General features: G+C 38.7%; 1 protein-coding gene across 2 annotated transcripts in view; it reads right to left on the reverse strand.

Moving 5' to 3' along the window:
- LOC143340235 (uncharacterized) overlaps positions 1 to 21,675 on the reverse strand; it is a 230,975-nt gene that overhangs the window by 122,444 nt on the left and 86,856 nt on the right. The gene's annotated exons all lie outside the window — the stretch shown is intronic.

The following is a 21,675-nucleotide window of genomic DNA, read 5'->3' on the forward strand; positions in this document are numbered from 1 at the left end:
GCTAACAGCAGCATGGCGCCGCTTAGAGATTCCTGCATCTATTTAACTGCTCCTCCAGCTCCGCTCCACCCACCGGCGCTCGGTTAACCAACCCTCTTCTCGCCTCTTTTATTTCTCGATGCTCTCTTCCCGTTCTCTAAACACTGCTCCCACCGCTTTCGGCATCTCTTTGCGTCCACCTTGCGACTCTCGCCTCTCACTCTTTTCTTCTATTTCGTTACGAGACGATCCTCTTCCTCGACGAGCCTTCGAGACTCTATCCCGACACCCACGTACTAATTAAGACCCGACGACGCGGATGCTACGTGCACTCGCGCGCCACCGGGGACTCGAGAACGCGAGATCGAGGTGATCGACCGGTAAAAGGAACTGGTTGGATCGATCTCCCGGGGATCGACCGTGACACCACCGTTCCGTTCGACTCTGGCTCGCCACGACTCGCGCGCGGATTCACGGCTTTGCAAAACAATTTTCCTTTGTTGAGAACGGCTCTTCGAATTCCTCTTCTTTTTCGACGTCGACTTTCAACGAGCTTTGGTCCACTCTTTTTCCAATGTTTCTTCTTATCGAACACGGACGTCGATTCCGGACGATCGTTGGACCGTTTCGACGATAAAGCTGGATCGTGGCCCGGTTGTTGCAGTCGATGACGATATTCTTGTTTTTAGGGGATCCACGCGATCCTCGAGCTCGATCCACGCGGGCTCACCTGTTGTGCAACCACCGTTTCGGATCGCTCGATGCTTAATTAACGGAATCTCAGCCGGCTCGAGTCGCAGTGAGAGCCGAGAGTCGACTGAAGGCATAAGGCTCCGGTTGTGGTCGTCGAAGGAACCCCACCACGTTGATTTCAACAACACCCGGCACCCAGCCCGACCGGACGACCTGGTCGCGTGGCGCTCGGCACAGATACGCAGTGTTTCTCAAAATTCTCTTTTTCCTTCTTGCAGGACACCTTTCGAGCCCCTCTATTTACTTCTGTCGATCCATCACTTGCCAAGGTTATTTTGAAATGTATTCGAGTTGAAATATTTGGGCGATTGATTGCTCGAACACGAGTTTATTGCATGATTTAAATTGCTCTGTTTGCAATATTGTAAATATATAAATTAAATTAACAGCGATTTTTGATATGCAATAAAATTCAATAACGCAAAGAATTTCTTGTTTTATTGCTGATCCATTTAAAACATAACGTAACCCACTTTTCTATAATTTTGAACTGATTTTATCTCAACTTTCTTCGAAAAAAATGAAAATATCTGTTAGACTATCTGAAGAGATTTCAATTTCTAAAAGTAATACAAAATTGCTGATAAAAACACGATTATATTAAATACGGTGTACCTATTACTCTTCTTTGTTCATTTTTATACAGAGTGTTCGGCCACTCCTGAGAAAAATTTTAATGGGAGATTCTAGAGGCCAAAATAACACGAAAACCAAGAATACCAATTTGTTGATGGAAGCTTCGTTAAAAAGTTATTAACGTTTAAAGTTCCGCCCGTACTGAATTTTTTTCTAGATAGTGGGTAGGATTTCGGGGGTAGGTCTATTCATCAAAAATTATTGCAATTGATCCCCGCAACCGAAAATAATTTTTTCAGAACGATTTGAAATTTTTTTTTTTCGTCGAAAAATTTAGGCACCTACCCCCTGTCGATTTTTCTTAAAAATTACTTTTTCATTTTTAGTAATTTTGTTTGACGTCCTACAGAAAAGTTGTGTAATACTTTTTTGTAGGTACCCATGAGCTCTACTTCAGAAAAAAGTTTCATTGAAATATATTCACAATTGTAGGAGTTATGGCTGTTTGAAAATTGGACCATTTTTATGGGGTTTTTCTCATTTTGCGGGGTCAAGGACCAACTTTTCGAATATTTTTGCAATTTCTACATATTCTCCATCAAAATACGCGTAGTTTGCTTTTTTAAACATTAAAATCGTCCAATCCGTTCAGAAGTTATGACGTTTTAAAGATTCGCATGAAAATTCGGGCAGACATTTCTGGCCAGAAATTATATTTTCGGTAAGGAATTTTTTTCTCGAAAGTGCGTAGGATTTCGGGGGTATATGTAATGACCAAAAATGCTTGCAATTGATCCCTGCAACTAAAAATAATTTTTCCAAGACGATTCGAAAGTCTTTTTTTTCACCCAAAACTTTCAACACCTACTCGAATTTTTTTCTCGAAAGTGGGTAGGATTTCGGAAGTATGTGTATTCACCAAAAATGATTGTAATTGACTCTTGCAACCGAAAATAATTTTTCCAGAACGATTTGAAATTTTTTAATTTAATTCTTAATAACTTTTTAACGAAGCCTCCATCAACAAATTGGTATTCTTGATTTTCATCTTATTTTGGCCTCTAGAATCCCCCATTAAATTTTTTCCCAGGGGTGGCCGAACACCCTGTATAATTCTCGAAATGTAAGGTGTTTGAGAAAATCGGATTCAAGAACGCGAAAGAACGCATCGTCGTACCATTCTTTACTAAGTCAGAACAATTCAAAACTTTCAAATCCCTTTTATCGCACGATTATACATACATTTCCGCTGTTTTCGAGTGAAAGTACAAGGAAGGACGTACGATCGTCAAAAAGTCGATCGTTTAATAAAGGTTATCGCGTGAAAACAATCGTCGTCGCGGGTAAATTTCACAGCCAAGTTCAAAGTTCCATTTGCGGAAGACAATGTAACGCCGTCCCACTTCCTGTGAGAAACTTCTCGTTATACAACGGTGCCGTTTGCAGGAGACGCGCCACTGGATGAGATAACCTCGAAGGACTCGTTGGACGTTCCGTGCAATGGAGGGAAAAAAATGAGGAAGTGATCTCGATCCGGGTGACCCAGTTCGCGCTCTTGAATTTCAGAATAGGCGTTCGCTCGTATTCCAAGGATCTATTGTGGCGACGCGAACGATACCACCGAGTCTGCCAGCTTTTCAGCTACCACCGACGAAAGCTCGCGATTCAAAGCGGTCAGAAAGCAGCGCGTTTTACTTTCCTTTGGAGCTAACCGAGCAACGTGCATGGGGATTGAATAAACTCTTGCAAAAATGTTATTTTATTTACTTGCACGTCGCTGGGCCCTTTGGTCCAGAGGCAAGCAAAACGAGAGTTGTTGGAGCAAAATGTTTTTTGAGATATTAGAACAATTTCAGAATAAAATTGTATATTCAACTAAAATATGAGTTTCTTGAATTTTGTCAGCGTTGCGTTTGGGAAATTTCTGAATCAAGACAGAAAATAAATAGCTAGTAATTTTTATTATAAGAATGCAAGTTGAATATATCTCTCTATTAAGCTTTCACACAATCCTGAAGAAATAAGGATTTATTTGCTGAACCTGCACCGAAATTTGCAACCACTTAATTTCTTTTGATACTTTTTGCAAAACAAATTCCTCGACTGTACGTTCTACAATTTTAATTTTACTTACAATGTTTTTACTTCTCGAAGTCTATTGCAGATGAAGATCGCGTTTCGAGGGATGTAGGTCAGTTAATTCGAAGTGTACCAGGGACATCTGTCACCTTGCGTAATCACGCTTGAACATTGCTATTAATTTCACTGTCGAAGGCCTTTTTCATGCGTGAATATCTGCGGTTTAAACGAGCCCCGGAGCAGCTCGTTTCTCGCTCGACCGAAAACGTATTATTTTCCTGCTTCCTACCAATGATCGCTGGTCATCGATGAGAAGTATCGAGTGTTTCCTGTCACGAAACGCTACAAGGATGAACGTCTTTCCGAGGTTTCGTCGCACGAGCCACGATAAAAGGAAATCGGGATACGCACGAACGGATAATACCGTTGCCTTGTTCTGGCAGAAAACGACGCAATATACTCGAATGAGAAAATCGCGTCTGGAAGCACTGTAATAATCCTCAAGTATCGTTTTATATCCAATCGCCAGTCTGCAACGATACAGACGTAACGGCTGCAATAACTGGATTTTGAACTGAATAATAGAGAAGATCGTATCAAGTGATTCTGTACCATTTTATAGAGTGATAATTGCTAATTTTATTCTTTTAAATAATTATGATCGTAGAAACTCTCTTGAATTAACAGTATTTTCGTTCTTAATATTTTCTATGTTATCCAAATTACTCCAACCCTATAAAATACAGATTTTACAAGGGCAGATCGAACGACTAACGTGGTATTTTTAATACAAAGTTTTAAATACAGATTTCGTATACAAAAGTTGTATGAATAATATAGAATTTTCTCAACATTGTTCGTTATTGAAAACAAGTTGAATAATAATTATGTTTTAAATACCAAAGTTTCGTGACGGTCGAACTAACCGACGCGAAACTTTTAATATTTACACGGACGTTTTCGTAGTCGCCACAAAATATGCATTATGCGGATGAATATTCAGGGACCAGCGCGATATTTTTTACTGCAAGCTGGTTAAAAGCACTTTCTTTTACGATCTAACGAGAGGACAAAGTATCTTTTAAAACAAATGGAGAACAAAGGATTCAATTACTCTTTGTCGAGTCATAATTTACCACACCTTGCCGACTTCCGTGCCATTTCGATTTACGATCCCTATTATTTCACGTCTCGAAGTCGCAACGAGTTGACCACCACATCCAGTGACTAACGAAATACCCAAGTGACCGGTGTATTTGCATCAGAATCAGAATAATAACGCGCGTGCAGTGTGCACCGTGCAACGAGGGTGATTCGACCACCCTTTATCGAAGGAAGCGGATATGCAATTTTCCTCTGACTCATCGGAACCCTTTCGAAAACGATCGATCGGGTGGATTCGCGAAACGATTACGAATCTTTGCATAGGACAGTCGATCGTCGTCGCGTCGCGAGACGGAACTCGTAAATCTTGCGATTAGAGCTAATTGAATTTCACGCGGACGGCTTTGGAATCCGAATGGGCGTTAAATTTTAATTACCGCTCGATTCTTGGCTAATGGAACGGTCCAGGGGCGTATAATTAATACATTAATCTTGGGAAGCCTTAAGCAGCCGATGAAACGCCGATTGGAAACTTCAGAATTAACTTTTTACCGTGACTGAGCAGAGCAAACGTTTCACTTTCTCGGTTTTGTTTTGCTCGATCGATGTGAAGCATGATTCCGGATAACTAGTTGTGTTTTTGTTAACTTTTATACTTTAAATCGATGTGTACAATATCTTGTTTGTTATGTTTAATTGTAATCTACTGCATTATGATTTGCACTGCAATATTACTCAAACGATCGTTTTACATTTCTGTTATTTTTCATTTGAAGAGGATCATATAACAATTATATATGATCATATCATCTATGAATATTACATTTTATAATTGTATTATAATATCGAAATTAAAGAAATTAAAGAACAATACACCGCGATCGACAAAATCAAATCTAATTATAAATTATAACTAGTATAAGGTGCTTGTTAATGGTTCGATTCGATGAAATTGCTAGCAGAGTTTGCAGCGCGAATAAACAATTCCAGGAAGCGAAGTTCAGAGGCCTATCGAAACGCGTTCGAGAAGATGTTTATCGTATCGTAAAAATTGACTCGTAGAGGCGAGGGACCACCGCATCCGGTTCTAAATCACGACTATTTCTGAAACTGCTCGCGTCAACAGGAAAATCTAATAAGAGCCCCTACGTCGTGAAACCAGTCACCTACTTTTCTGAAATGAAAATATTACGCACGAAAGACGACCAGAGAAGCATCAAGATAATTAGGTGAACGTCGAAACGAGAATCTTATTATTCTTCCTAATTGTATTCATAGCCGTACAAAAGTTTATAAAAGCGGTTGTAATTATAGAAGGCTTGTACATATAACTTATATTGCATATACAATTAGATAGTCAAAATTTAAATGTAATAATTCATTAATTTCTACTAAATCTTAAATAAAATTGTAATTATCAATCGAGTGTAATTACAGGAAATAATATTCTATAAGATAATCGTTATGGAATCGTCTTTAACGTTTCGAACATTTTAAAAATGTATTAATCCTTTCCTGTTATTTATGCAGACGAAATGAATAATTAAATTCATTTTGTTAACTGCTGAAAAATTATTTAAACGATTTTTAAATTAATAACATCGATTTTCGAAGTACGCTTAGAATATTGGACATTCTACTAAACGATATAATTATTAAAATACGCGATCCTCTTATTATTTTAAGCGATGCATTATGTACTCATTTACCGTGACCACTTTTCGATAAAAAAACATATTTTGTAACGTAATTCGGACTTAAATTAGTCCACTCTTGAACATGATCTTTCACTACGAGAACCTTATCTCTTGATATCGAATTTGCATTTCGTGTCTACCGCCAGTTGCAACTTGCGCACTCGTTTGCAGATGCTGATTTAATCGAGTAGTCATCAATTTTATCAAGAATTAAAATTAACTTCAGAAGTTTCGAAATACACGTACAATTTCTTAGATTTCTATTCTTGTTACGCAGCTTTCGACTGTAAGTTTCTCTTAATCTACGAATGATTAATAAAATATCGAAATGTATTTTTCAAGGAAAATAATTCTTGATAGCATTGATAGGGTCATTTAACTATCTTGTGTCTCATTCTTTCTAAGCTTATAATCTCCAACTATAGTTTGGGTAATTTGATAATTTCACCCTTTAAATATGAATTTTGTATAACGATTTTAGGTACTCTGCAGAATTTATTGGATGATTGTTACTCGCGTGTTAAGGATACGTATCATCGAAAAATCAGGTATAGAATTTGAGAATCCCTGGTGCACGCAGGTTTTACCTGAAGAATACGCATGCGCCGCGACCGACAGATGTTTCCTCCTCGCCAACTGTTGTACGCCGCCTCGACGAGAAGCGAGGCTGCATCTGATTTACCAAAGAAAGAAAGACGAGGAGAAGAAAGAAAGAAAAATCCATCTTTCCTGTCCCCGTCTCGCCCCGTTCGAAGCCAGGTTCGCGTAAAGAAAGAGGAAGAAAAATGGATGGAGGAGCTCGTGCTTGCCTCTTTGTCGGGACGCCTCTGGAGGATCCCCGAGGACACGCTACTAGGGGGTGGGACCGCTCCTATTTAGACCCCTGAGCGCAGCCCTTATGTCGTTAGACTCGATCAACCCCAACGATAAGCGAAATCGCGTCGGACGATGGACCGGTCCATGAATTACTAACCTAAAACTCAGATTTATTGAACGTCCGATCCTTTCGGTGGAGGGTCCTTATGGTTTTACTGCCCGTTTATTGTCCATAATACTTCACGTTGCTTTTATGGCGAGAGGATTCTCCATAATTAGGCAGTGAAGAAACTACGAGAAATTGGAGTGCGTCTAGATCGAAGCAAATTGCGTTATCGATATTGATCGCTTCTGATTCGAGATCAAATCAGAGGGTGGCAGAAAATAGTCATATTTTTGGTACTTCCGACACCTAAAATTTTAACGAGGCATCCGTTCTACAGAATTTCAGAAAATCATAAAAATACAGTTATTCAGAGAGAATGTGATTGAAGCTGTTCAAAAAGCAGACAAAGCGGAGGGTGCATAAAAGCGGAAATTGGAAATCCTCGAGAATGATTGTAACTTCGAAACGAATGCATGGAATGCTAAAATTCAAAAGCTGTTTTGTAGATAAAAATCGATACTTGCATTGCGAGTGGAAGGGAATTGCCGTAAATATTAATTAACAATCTACCGGAAGCGATAAACAAAGATAGTAGATAACGATTCACGTATTCGAGGAAATATGTTCGTAATTATAATATAACTTTTGTATGGAAAGCAATGTATCAAATACAGATAATAATTGTTATATTTCGTTCTATTGAAAATAAATTTCCATCAGCTAGGGAATCACGTAACCAGAGTTTGAGTAAAATATCATTACTTGATAGAACGAATAAAATATAAATATTATCGATAGTCGATGCACACATCCTACAATTTATATTGAACAAAATAACCGAAGATGTTTCTTTGAGGTCTAAATACAGTTAAATTCATCTCCATATTTATATCAACACTCTTACGTTATCTCAATCCTTTTCTATATCGACTTAACCTCAACATATGTATGCAATGTATATACATTTCATTCCAATCATTGTTACATCGAAATAAGATTTTACATAATCTTTGTTCGGAGACCTTGAAGGTATTATACGTACTATTAATTTTGGGGGAGTTTTAGAACACCAAAAATCAAGTGAAGGCCATGGGACTCTGTTGCATTTTATTATACCTTCAGGAAATGTATAAAGATTGCTCGGTATGTGTTAGTTGCAAAAGACCAGGTGGAAGAAGAGAAACCACTTACAATTGTGACACTTGCGACGGTAAACCTGTTTTCATCTAGATAACTGTCTCAAAAAGTATCACATTACGATCGATACGATTAAAATAAAGATACGTAGTGTATTAAACTTTTACTACAATGTGTGTATGTCATAAATAAATCCAAACTTCTCAGTCAGAAAATAAATTTCCTATTACGTAGATTCCTTCTAGTTTAATTCCTCAAGAACATAAATCTTGTGATCCAATTTACATTATTACCTTTTTCCGATACTCAATAATAAAGTTAATATAGTTGTTTCTTCAGCCCTTCCAATTCGAGAGCAAATTAAGTATTTCTGGCCCCAAGGTTCAAAATGTGGAATTGTTCGACCTAGACCTACATCTTCTAAAATAAAATTTGTTTAAAAGACTAATTTTCGAGATATGATTTGAGTACCCTAGCAAATAATTAGGAAAGTTGCCATGCTTTTTGCCTAGGTACTTAAGTTTTGCATACACTTTTTTAAAATTTTGAAAAAAGGGAGTAGAAACGTTGAAACTTCTAACTATTCCCTGTGTGCTTTGTCGACGACGGAGCAAATTGCTATTTCAGAATCCGTAACCCTAGTGCCACCGCATCGACAATGGCGATCGTTAACTCATTATCCCATTCGCGACGTAGCGAAACGAACAGGCCAGTCAAAACCAGAGAAATCCGACCGCACGAAGACAGCTTTTGAAGGCCTGTTAGAATGTACCTCTTCTTCGAAAGCGTCATCGAAGCCCGGAGCGAGAAACGAACCACCTGCTCGCCTCTACGATTCGCGTTACAATCGCTACGGTGAGATTTATCGCGTACGGAATATCGAGTGGCAAGGGTACCGGCAGTTCTTATTACAGCTTATTAAGCGGCAGTAAACCGCGTATCCATGATCCAGGAACCGGTCACGAGTGAGAAGCAGATCCCGGGTATCACCTGCTTCTCGTCATGTCCTCGTCGAACGCCCATCCTCGACCCTACGTTCTCTCCTCGTCTCTTTCCAAGTCTCGACCAGGTCTCTGCTTCTTTTTTCGCCGCGATTCACACAGGCGGATACCTTTCCAAGGGCTCCTCGCTGCTGAGTTCCGTGCCACCCTATTTTCCTTCCCCAGCTTGCGATCTTTTTGTCTCGCGCACGACGCACAGCGATGGCCAAAAAAAAACCGAAATTACGAGTGTGATTTTGACGTACGGACCAATATTCTCTGATAATCAATCTTCTATTTGACTTTTACAAACGAAATGAAACGGAGGCACCGTTTCTCCTAATTAAAATGCAAAGAATTCTTATTTACAATTTAACGCGTTGACTGCCTGACCAAAATTATGCAATTTTTTACGAGATCAGAACTTTGATTTTAAACAATTGTAAACTACGTAATTTTAAATTTGTCTTAGTACTTATTTTCAAGTTGAATATTTCAACTTGAGAATGAATTGTTTTATTACCACACTGAAAAGTCCTATTTCCCATATATGAATCACGTGGCAGTCAAAATATTACGAAAATTTAGAAATACTTGATATAGAAATGTGAAGTAGCAACCTATCGTAAATTTTCATTCCAAATTTTGACATATGTCGGAGGGTTACTTTATTCTTAATCCGCTGTGGAACATGAAAGGCAAAATTGAACCGTCATTCAATAGCAGTAAGTTAAATTGATTCCTCATAACAGATCGACGATCCATTTTTACTTTATAATTTAAAACTTTCTATCGAATTAATTCAATATTAATAAAAGTGCGATCACACATTTAGGCGAACGTGTACGTTCCACCTGTTATTTTGATCGAGGTTAAATCGAGCATCCTCCTTGTTATGTAACACGTGTTTCGTTTCCTGGGGATTAAACTTACAATATCTGTGAGTAATAAGATATTCAAGGCATTCACGATCGTGATACAGGTAACTCTCGATTTACAAACTTTCATTTTACGAACAATTGCCACAACGAACTTCATAATTTATTAAATATTTCGTCAAATCGCCAATAAAAAGAGTCATTGATAAAACATAACGTTAAACAACAGTCAACGTGATTGTAAGATGTAAATAAATAAACTGTTAAAAAATATGTTTGTTATAATGATCAGAAAATTATTATTTCAATAAAGCCAACTGTTTTTGGTAAATAAAACTAACGATGGGCAAGAAAGGTTTCTCTCCTTAAAAAATCAGGTATCTTGCATATTTTATAAATAAAATTGATAAATACAATTTTTCACAAGAGCCAAACATAATTTTAGTTATAGAGTTCAATTTCTAAGATCTTCGTGTGTCAGAGTTTAATAAAATAATCAACGAGAATGTGATTGTCGTTTCGAGTAAATAGACACATCCACTGGCAATTTGATTACTTGACAGCACAGATCGTTAGGGAGACTATACGATACCCTAAAATTTGAAACTCTGATATCGAACGGTTCCTCGTTTCACGGTTCAGGGATGATCTGACTTTCGCGGAGATCGCTAACACGCCAGCATAATAATCCCGCTCGATATTTATCTCCCGCTGATCTTCAGCTACCTTTTCATCCAGCTCCCGTCAGAACCCGGACACCTTTTCCCTTCCTCCAAACTCCGTTCTGGACCGCCTCTCTCCTCGGTTTCTTTCTCGATGGTCTTGTTCCTGTTGGCCGACCGTGCCACGTTCAAATCTCGGTCTTCGTCGAGGGGGAGGCGATTGCTTAACGACGCCAGCCACCTGCCCTGCTGAAGAGGAGAACACGTGCTGCCTCTACGAGGCAGCTGCAACCCAAAGGACGCCGTGTATATACGCAGGGACAGGCTTCCCCTGTTTTTCGAGGTGTTGAGAGTGTTGAGCTTCGGGGATACAGGTACCGAGCACGAGGCCACGGATGAGCGCACTCAAACTCCGCGTCATTGCTCGTTTCGAGAACCTTCGATCCGTCTCGAGACTCCCTTTTCCCGAGAACCGAGGTGTCTACACTCTGTTCAACGAGAACTGGCAGAAAATATAAACAAACCTCCAACCATATTGAGCGCATATAACTGTAATCGACGAATAAAGGCCTCTTACGAAACGGCGTGTTTCTATTTGCAACCTTAAGTTGGCCTCTGGGTCCATCTAGACCCAGTTATTTACTTCAGAGCAGGGATTTCTAACGTAAAATTAGCGTTTCGACGAAATTATAAAACCTTTGGAAAAGTGAAAAATATGATCTGGATCACGTACTACTACCATGGTATTAAAGTGGCTGACTGGATCTGACGCAAGACGCGAATGGCAGGGTGCTTCTGCAGGTGGCGAACATAATTTCTCCACGCAAGAATATACGTCTCTTCCTAAACGCGTACAAATTTATTGGTGAGACTCAATGCAGGATTTATACTGCAAATTCGAAAGATGCTCGTTGCATAAATTATTAAATGATACGACTTTTAAATTTGCTCAACGAGCAACAGCTGTTCAACCAAGAGGGAAGACATTGTTTTTTTGACGTAGAAGTTATTTGCAAAAAAATAATCTCGAGCTGCTTTTGCAAATAGTCTTTTTTCATAGGATAAAAAAATCTAAACGAAAGTTTGATTTACTGTCGATAATAATAGCGAAGAATAAATAAAATTTGTAATACTTGTTGAGGAAAAGAAGCGATATACAACGTTGGTTACAAAAATATTATATTAAAAATAGAACTACTGACCATCGTAAAACAACGAAGCTCAAGGAATATTTATGCGTTGGATGTAATTGCAAAGGCTCGAGTCGCCCTGTATATCGTGCATAAAATCATTGGAAAGAGAATACACAATATCTACGCCGTATTTTAAGTTCGTCGACAGTTATAGAGCCAACTGTGTAGTTAGCAATTTTTGCGGTGGAACAATTGCATTTCATAGCAGACTTTCGATAAGGAAGAAAAGCTTAATGGAGACCCGTGAGCATATATACACAAACCACTGGAACGAAGGAAGACAGAAGAAAAGATTTATGCCTGAATCGTAAAATTAAAAGAGAAAGTCGAGAAACTAGTTATCGTTGTAATATCCATAGAGGGAAGATCTTCGTATTGGAGATTACTTTGAAAGATACTACTCCCTAGATAATTAGAAAATATGATTTATAGAATGATATAAATTAAAATTATATAATAAAATTATCCTCATTTTAAAAGCTTCAAAGCTGTTTTTAAGTTCTAACTCTCTTTTCATATAGCTATTCACAGAGTTTTTATTAAATACTTCGATGCATCTTTTGGATTTATAAAATTATAAAGCTTCTATTTTGCTATCCAAGCCTAAATTCTAACAATTTTAATATACGTTTTTTCATCAAATGTAATTTTTAGGAATATAATATTAAAAATTCACCACGTCAACACCTAGAATTTAAATATACACCGTTTCGTTAAATACAAATACTCCTTAGAAATACAGTATGCAAAATTATGCATCTGGTTTCAATTTCAGTGGACAATGTATTCGTCCGTAATCCGGAATCCGCGATAACGTTAAACAGTTGCATGGCGGAAGAGCTTCATGAATTTCAAGCAAAGGTATAGAGAGAGGTCTTCGGGCATTCTACAGCAGTAGCATCCCTAGTTTGTTCAACGGATCTCGAAAAAGATTAGGAGAGGAGAGCAACAGATGGCAAACAGAACGCGTGGCTGATGCCACGATAGGACTTTTCTATTCCTTCGATTTTCTGTGCCGTGTGCCCGGGACGAAAAAGAAACGAGAATCGATTTGCGTTCGTATTCAGGAGAAAAGTTTTCTAGTCGAGCCCGGCGAGCCACCCACGACTTCTTTGGTCCCAAGAAACGAGTTTATCGAAGTTGTCTACACTGCAATCTAGATTCCATTCGGTGGAAAATAAAACTCTACATTTAACATAAATTGACTTTCAGAGATCGGTTACTTTCGTTTTATAAACGCGAAATTTTAGGCAAAACGTTGCCTTTAATTTTCCATTATAGAGTTTAAGTCGCGAATCGTTTCAGTTTTTGGAAAATGATTTCCTTAAAAAATAAAGAACGATAATAACGAACAATCGCGTGCAAATAGAAATCGATTCGAGTTATTTCTGTTTCGAATATGCCCCGGAATATTAATTTGTCGCTGAAAAGATTCATCGCGAGGGGTGAGTTTATCTTCCCTCGAATCTCACTCGACCGAAAGGTTATACACCACTTGCACGAGAATCGCAGCATCGGTGACCCACTTCGATTCTCCACAACGAAACACTGTGATAACGGTTCGTTGTGACCCGAGGCTGACGAAAACAGAAGCCTCGCAAGAGACGCGGAAGTAAGGATCGACTTACGAGGACACGAGGGAGGCTGAAAGTGGAAGAAGATCTTTGAAATTGCAGCTGCCCTTGGGCACGTGGGTTGCACCGCTACCTGAAATAACTATTCCATCAATTTTCGATCTCCTTTTCTAAGTTTCTCTGTCCATCTTACTCAGGCATAACGGAGCTGCCTCACGATGGCTAAAAGCTAACAAAGAACCAGCTTGGATTCGAAAACCAGGCGAGTCCGTCCCTCCTCTGACGATACGAAGTGTCTTTCAATATTTGATTACTATAATACATCACGTAAAATGACCACGTGGATCTAGAAAAAATCATGTGCATGCAACAGAGCAATATTTACGGCATTTACGTTACCAAATTTTTGTAATCGAGAAAAATGTCGAACAAATTGTTTTTACTGAAGAACAGAGTTCACTAAGGCCCCTTTTGATAGTTTAAACTATAATTCAATTAAAGAGAATTTAATTCTACAGAGAAATGTTAAATAAACTGTTCCACTGTCTCGTATAATAAAGACAAAATTTTTATTTTAAGTACACTTGCGTGTATTTTTTTATAATTTCAGCAGAGCAAAATAAAAAAGTTTGTTCCGTTTGAAAATAAAATTATCTTCCGTAGCATTAGCTTATTTTTCAGTTTTCTTTGGCAGAGAAGGAACGGAGTCGAATATCGACGATTGTACAAGCTGGAAACTCGATAGTTTTTTCCCCTTTGCAGGGGCTCTTTCATCGCCGATTTCATGGTTGTAACAAGCCCGGCTTAATTTGATCATCGAGCATCGAGGGGTTACCTGAAATCGTTCCTAACGAACTAAGCTTTTCATCGGAGCATACGGAGCATCAGGGTCACGATGTTACCCAATTATGCTTCTCTGCTCGAATCGTGCTCGAAAAGGATACGTATAGAGCACTATAAAAGGCGCGGCAAAACTCACGATATAACCGCGAAAAGACGACGATTCTCCAAGAAAAAGCAGTTTGAAAGTAGAATTCATTTTCCTCGAATAGAACCTTAATTTCCAAACGCTGTGACAATTTAAAGCACAAATCCTAATTCGCGAGTTTGTTTTGATCGATTGAAATAATTATTATACAGGGTGTTCGGCCACCCCTGGGAAAAATTTTAATAGAGGATTCTAGAGTCCAAAATAAGACGAAAATCAAGAATATCAATTTGTTGATGGAGGCTTCGTTAAAAAGTTATTAACAATTAAATTCAAAAATTTCAAATCGTTTTGGAAAAATTATTTTCGGTTGCGGAGGTCAATTACAATCATTTTTGGTGAATACACATACTTCCGAAATCCTACCCACTTTCGAGAAAAAAATTCGAGTAGGTGTTGAAAGTTTTGGGTGAAAAAAAAGACTTTCGAATCGTTTTGGAAAAATTATTTTTAGTTGCAGGGGTCAATTGCAAGCATTTTTGGTCAACAGACATACCCCCGAAATCCTACGCACTTTCGAGAAAAAAATTCCTTACCGAAAATATAATTTCTGGCCAGAAATGTCTGCCCGAATTTTCATGCGAATCTTTAAAACGTCATAACTTCTGAACGGATTGGACGATTTTAATGTTTAAAAAAGCAAACTACGCGTATTTTGATGGAGAATATGTACAAATAGCAAAAATATTCGAAAAGTTGGTCCTTGACCCCGCAAAATGAGGAAAACCCCATAAAAATGGTCCAATTTTCAAACAGCCATAACTCCTACAATTGTGAATATATTTCAATGAAACTTTTTTCTGAAGTAGAGCTCAAGGGTACCTACAAAAAAGTATTACACAACTTTTCTGTAGGACGTCAAACAAAATTACTAAAAATGAAAAAGTAATTTTTAAGAAAAATCGACAGGGGGTAGGTGCCTAAATTTTTCGACGAAAATGAAAAGTTTCAAATCATTCTGGAAAAATTATTTTTGGTTGCAGGGGTCAATTACAATGATTTTTGGTCAATAGACATATCCTTGAAATCCTACTCAGTTTCGAGAAAAAAATTCAGTACGGGCGGAACTTTAAACGTTAATAACTTTTTAACGAAGCTTCCATCAACAAATTGGTATTTTTGATTTTCCTCTTATTTTGGCCTCTAGAATCCCCCATTAAAATTTTTCCCAGGGGTGGCCGAACACCCTGTATACGTTTCGACGTATGAAATTTCTTTTATTTTAAATTACTCGAATTTAAGCGATTGTATTTTACGCGCCCTATTAAGGAGATTTTTATTTGAATTCATTGGCCAGCTGGTACAACCTAATTTATCTGATTCGTCCATAATAACGTTCTCAGTAACCGAGCATCGATTCCTAGAAAATCTGCCTTTAGTCAATGAAACTCGATGGCTGAGGATTACAACCGGATATAGTAATATTGCCGAACAAAGGCTCTCGTTGCGATTAACGATGCTAAGAAGAGCCGCACGAATGCGGATATAACGATGCCCGCATACTAATGTTCGCCGGAAGCCCTCAGACGTTTGTCTATTTTATCCTGGACATAGTTCATTCGTATACCTCAGTCTGTCTTTATTATGTCAAGGACTGAACGACCTTATGAACGAGTTGGTAACTTCATGATTGACGTTAATGATTTACCGCGCAAAGATCAAATCACATTCAAATGCGATCGCTATTAACGATTGCGTTCAGGGCGTTTCATAACAAATAGTATCTATTTCAATAGTAGTCAAGCTAGATCAAATTTGTATTGAAAGAATAGATACAGGCACTCAGGCACAGGAATTAGAAAACTGTCTCCGAATAGAATTCAAATTTAGTGATTATCATTTTTGAAAAATTTGTAATATTCCGTCCACCAAAATTTATAAATATCAAAGAAGAATGCAAAGGGAAGATGCATGGCAAGAATTTAAAGAATCAAAATTAACGTGATAGCTACAAAAATATTTGGTATTTTATTTTTTATTTATGGTTATTTTTTATTTTTTCAAATTTTATACCCAGCAGCACTTGCGCCATACGTATGCGAATCAGAAAGGTTGCAGTCATGTTAGCTGATAAATCAGATCACTTCACTGGCGGTGCATGATAAAACAGAGAACTGCATCAAATCGGTAACGTACTAGCTGCAGATAATGCATCGCTTACGAATTGCCTAATCTCGGGTTGGAAATATCAGATTGCGCTAGAATCTAAAAATTAATAATACTTTACAGAAATACCAAATCGATATTTTTTGAAAAAATAAGTATCGAAAATTAATCTAACGAAATATATTATTTTATATGTAAATTTACGATCAATGCAATCTACGCAATCAAGTAATGTGATAAAAGAGTAGAAAAATTGAAATACACTTTCTTTTCTACTAATGCTCTACCCTAGGTAGCGTGTGCTAATTAAATACAATGATTACAAGCAAAAGTGTAATTTAAGATCGTTGCAGTTGCATCTGTATTCCCTGGAATGCAATTATGCAATTCAGCGGTCCCGAGAAATCTCACACGTGTCACATAACATCATCGAACTACAAATGCAACATCCACAATAGTCTCCCGTTACATAGTATAAAAAACTTCATATCGCATTTCCACTCTGATAGATGCAACATGGAAGCACAAAAGCTATCGCGTCGCGAAACAATAATGTTTATCGAAAAGTTAATCGATGTGTCACAATCTGTTACACGGTTTTATAATTGAAAACTTACAATATTTCTTACATCGAGCCGTATGCAATAACGTTCCAACAATTCAACGAAAGAATCAGGATTATTTTAATATTAGTATACAAATAAGAATGCATTTATACACCTACACTAGAGTTGGAACAATTTGTCTAATTTTTCAAAGGGATGTTTATAAACGAGGAATACAATATGTCATACTAGAATGGGTGCAACCCATGGGTTCAAGTTCTATCTCATTAATATTTAACCTTGATCACTAGACTACGGATCTTTATGCAAATTCATATGTTTATTAATTGAATTAATGAAATGGGAGATTTGTAATATAATAATTGGTACCTTACTTTAAGTATTTCTTATATTTTAGTATGTTAAGTGCATTCTGTAGTTTGTTGAGAATTAAAATTTCCCATAAATGCATAAACATCCACAGTCTACTGAACATATATAATTTTCCTTAAAAGCCAAACAGAATATATGTTGTATAGTGATTTTTCTCGTCATTGTAATAAATAAAACACACTTCGATGCCTAGTCGTTCGTTTTAGGAATACTTGGAACAAGCCATTGTTGATCCAGAATCGTCGGGTAGATCCCGAGAAAAATTAACATTTTAACCCGTGGCTCGTCCTGCAAACTCTCGCAAACGAAACGTCATTGCTGTTTAAACTCCCGTCACGAGGGGTTAATCGACCATCGATTAAAGGAAGCACAAGACGAGCACAAGTGGCTGGTGTTTTCGGCGATCAAACAGGCAAACCCACTCGAGTATAATCGAGCGGCCAGGCCGGGGTCACCGACCAGAGTGCAACGTTATCCATTCCGCGTTGCCAGGTTATCGATCTGTGCACATGCGCCTTGACCGACCTCCGATGCACCGCCAAGTGCAAGTGCAAAAGCTCTCTCACCTTTCCGCTCTCGGACAGCAAGGATCCGGCGCGCGCATCGCGCTGAGCGGATAATCGGACGTCACACCTTCCCGTGCAAACTCACATTCGCCAGTATCAAACAATCGGCCTACACTGCCGCTCAAAAGACCGGGTCTCCTACCTGACTGCGTTATTCTTACAATATTCCACTAATTAATGCAAAATTATTTAAAATTTTTCGAGAATTGGAAAATGTCTGTCCTGATAGCAAAGCAACCTTCCAACTTGGAGTCAAGATTGAGTATCCATCTATCGAAAATGTTACGAACCAAGGATAATTCGATTGCACGTGCGTTTTGTAAAGAAATAACCTGTTTCCTACGTCAACCAGAGTTTAGAGGATTTCTTAGACCTGTTCTGTTATGACTCTGATAATGATGAGAGGACTAGTTATTTCGAGTCCAATAACCCCTAGTAGTGGTGTGCTGGGGGGTAGATCATGTTCGTGATCTTAGGATCAAGGAGATTATATAGGCTCTATAGCTTGGTTAATCCTGATCACAGATACGCCGCGTCGCGAAACCGATCCTGTTGCTTAAAAGACATTTGGGACAGACTACGATTTGTTGACGTACTACCTAATAATTGATAACAAAAATTTTTAGTTACTAGAGCAGGTGCCAAATTTTATTGTACAGTTTCGATTTATTTTTATACGTAGAGTCGCCTTCTTTGCTCGCGGAGTGGATCGACTTCTCAGGTCTTCAAATTTTGCAAAGTTCGAGACACGCCATTGCAACTACTTGATAGTACTTCCAAAACATTTGCGCGACTCGAAGAAATGCTCCCAAAAGGAATTTCTCGGGTGAAAACTGAATCGTGATCGATGAAGCGAGGAAATAATTAGAAAGTCAAACCGTACAGTAGAATGCAGACAAAACGTAAGCACAGTTAATCAAATTGACGCTTCGACACACTTTCCGACACGTCTGCTCGAATTATTTATTTTATTGCTGTATTCGCTAGATTTAACAATGCCACTTTCGTTGGCTTTCACCAATACCGCAAACGCATCATTTGCGATCGACAATAGCGCCATTGTTGCTGCTTGGAATGTCGAAATTTTGCTGTTACCTCCTAACTGTACAGATTGTTCTTTCTAAACAATTTCTTCGTAGTAGGAATCATTTTCTACTTCGGTGCACAGGAACGCAACTATAGCAAGTCTCGAAGCTAATTAGATAAATTATTAATGCTAGCATTATGTAAACATTTGCAAGCGATACGGTGCGTTCGTTCCAAGCGTTTGAAAGAAAATTTCCAAGCTCGTGGCTGTCAGCAGGATAAATTTTTGTTGGGTTTGTAAATAAACAGATTAATCCATTGGAGGTTGCAACTGCATTAAAATAAAAAAAATGTTATTTCTGCCTGAACAAATAAATCGTTAAAATCGACGATGACAAATTAAACGAAATCGAATTGTTCAAAGGGTTATTGGGAATGGTTCGCAACAGCGGAGTTTGAACTTCTAATAGTGGCTTCGATATCAGAATTGGGAACATGGCGGGTCGCTGGTATTCATTCGGCGGCCATCGATCTTCCGTCCGCCACGCGCTTCGTAACTGTGGCTCCAAGTGCAAGTGCAAGTGCAAGTGCAAGCGCGGAAACTCTTTCGGTCGTTGCCCGCGACTTGAACACGTTTAATCTATCTTCTGCTACACGAGTGAACTCCTCGTGCTCTCGTATCTATCGCGCGTCGCTAAGGAGATACGAACGAGCAGTTCTCCCGGGAAGGCGTCGTCGTGCTTTTCTCGGCGTCGCGATGGATTTTCGCGCGTCATTTACGAAACCAGAGTATCAATTTGCACCTGGCATGGAGTCTGCTAGTTTTTGTCCACGGATTACCGCGTTAACCGGTTTGTATATTCGAAAGTAGACGCGTGCAGCGGTTGTTAACAAATAACCATCATTATAATTACTACTGGACAAACACTTTTCGTTGTGGAATTTATGCGGAATAATACATACTATATTAATTAATTAATGTATACAGGAAGAGGTAGTACATATAATAAAATTAATGAGCCCGTGGTTTCTACCCCTTGAACACGAAGACCAACGAAAAAGCTATCGTGGAACGAGTTTTCTAAAAATAGAACATTGTCGACGATCGAGTGATGTTTCTCGTAAGCGGAATTTCCGCAGTTCTTCCACAACGGTTCGCGGGGAGTTTGGAGGACACTCGTTTTCAATCGACGGATCGCCAAACAGGAACCACGGGACGGAAAGTACTGGAAACTCGCCGGCGACCTGAATGGAACAGTTCGCTGGACAAAGTTCACGTCGCGATCGTTCAGCCACGCCAATTATCGACAATTTGTCGTTTTGCGGCTACGCCATTGTGTGCCTGCATCGGGCTGCCACGAGCGAGGATGTTCAACGGGCTATCGTCCGCACTGTGAAAATCGATTCGTTACGCCGAACGCGTAGATTGAAATCTCGTTTCATTGTACGTAAGATTTATACTCGAACTGCCGACAAAGCTGACCGTAAACTCGCGTTCGAATCGATGCTCTTCGCGCGATTGACCGAACCTGGCGATCGAGGGAAACTTTTTCGACGAAGATCGAATCGTGCAAAGTTGGGGTTGGAACGCATTTCTTATGAGGCAGAGCACAGTGCACTTTGCATATTCAGTGTCAAGATATTTATATATATTCTATGCAAGAAAAATATTCGAACGCTTCTTTTATTAGAAAGCTTTAATCGATTGAGAGTCAATATCTAAAGTATCTTGGTGCTCCAACGTTCGCAAGCAAACTGTATATTCTAGTAATAAAACAATTTGAAAAATAGGATTATTTAGAGAATACGTCGAAGTTCGAACCACCAAAAAATTTAGTTCTCTGGCTCATTGAGAGAAATTGATTTATTATTATAGACACTTATAAGAACAAAATAAAGAAGTAATTTTGTTTAATTAATTAAAGTACAATTCGAGGATCCATAATCTACGAGCAAAGAATGTACGTAATTTAGGAAATATAAGGAAAGTCTCGAAAGAACGCAGACTCTGCATGCCTGAGACTCTTTTCAGAGCTCGGAACACCAACGACGTATCGTTTTTCACGCTAACGGTCCTGCTACGAATTATTTAGACTGCGTGTCAATTGACATCAATTGAGCAGCGTGTCAGGACACCGCGAAGTCGTCACCAGCTGTCTTTTTCACAGAACCGTTCCCAGTTTCGCGATGACAGCGCGCGAGTTTCACGAAATCGGCGATCTCTACAGCGACGTTCCTCGATATCACGAAACTAGGGATTGAACCGATGCAAAGACAAGAGAAGTGTCCTATAACTGGACTCTAGATTGGAATCTAAGTTCGTTGTTTGTCGGACGACGTACCAATTAAGCCGAGTTGACGGATTCTATCCCCCTGAACCAAGATCAAAGATGATTGACGCTCAAAGCAGCGGCGCACCCAGAAATTTCGAAAGAGGGCTGTAACTAAAAATTTCTAGAAACGAGTGAGTCTTGATACTTTAGGACGTTTCGAAAAACCTTGTTAGAGAAGGCGGGG

The sequence above is a fragment of the Colletes latitarsis genome, chromosome 3, assembly GCF_051014445.1.
Source record: "Colletes latitarsis isolate SP2378_abdomen chromosome 3, iyColLati1, whole genome shotgun sequence".
Classification (NCBI taxonomy): domain Eukaryota; kingdom Metazoa; phylum Arthropoda; class Insecta; order Hymenoptera; family Colletidae; genus Colletes; species Colletes latitarsis.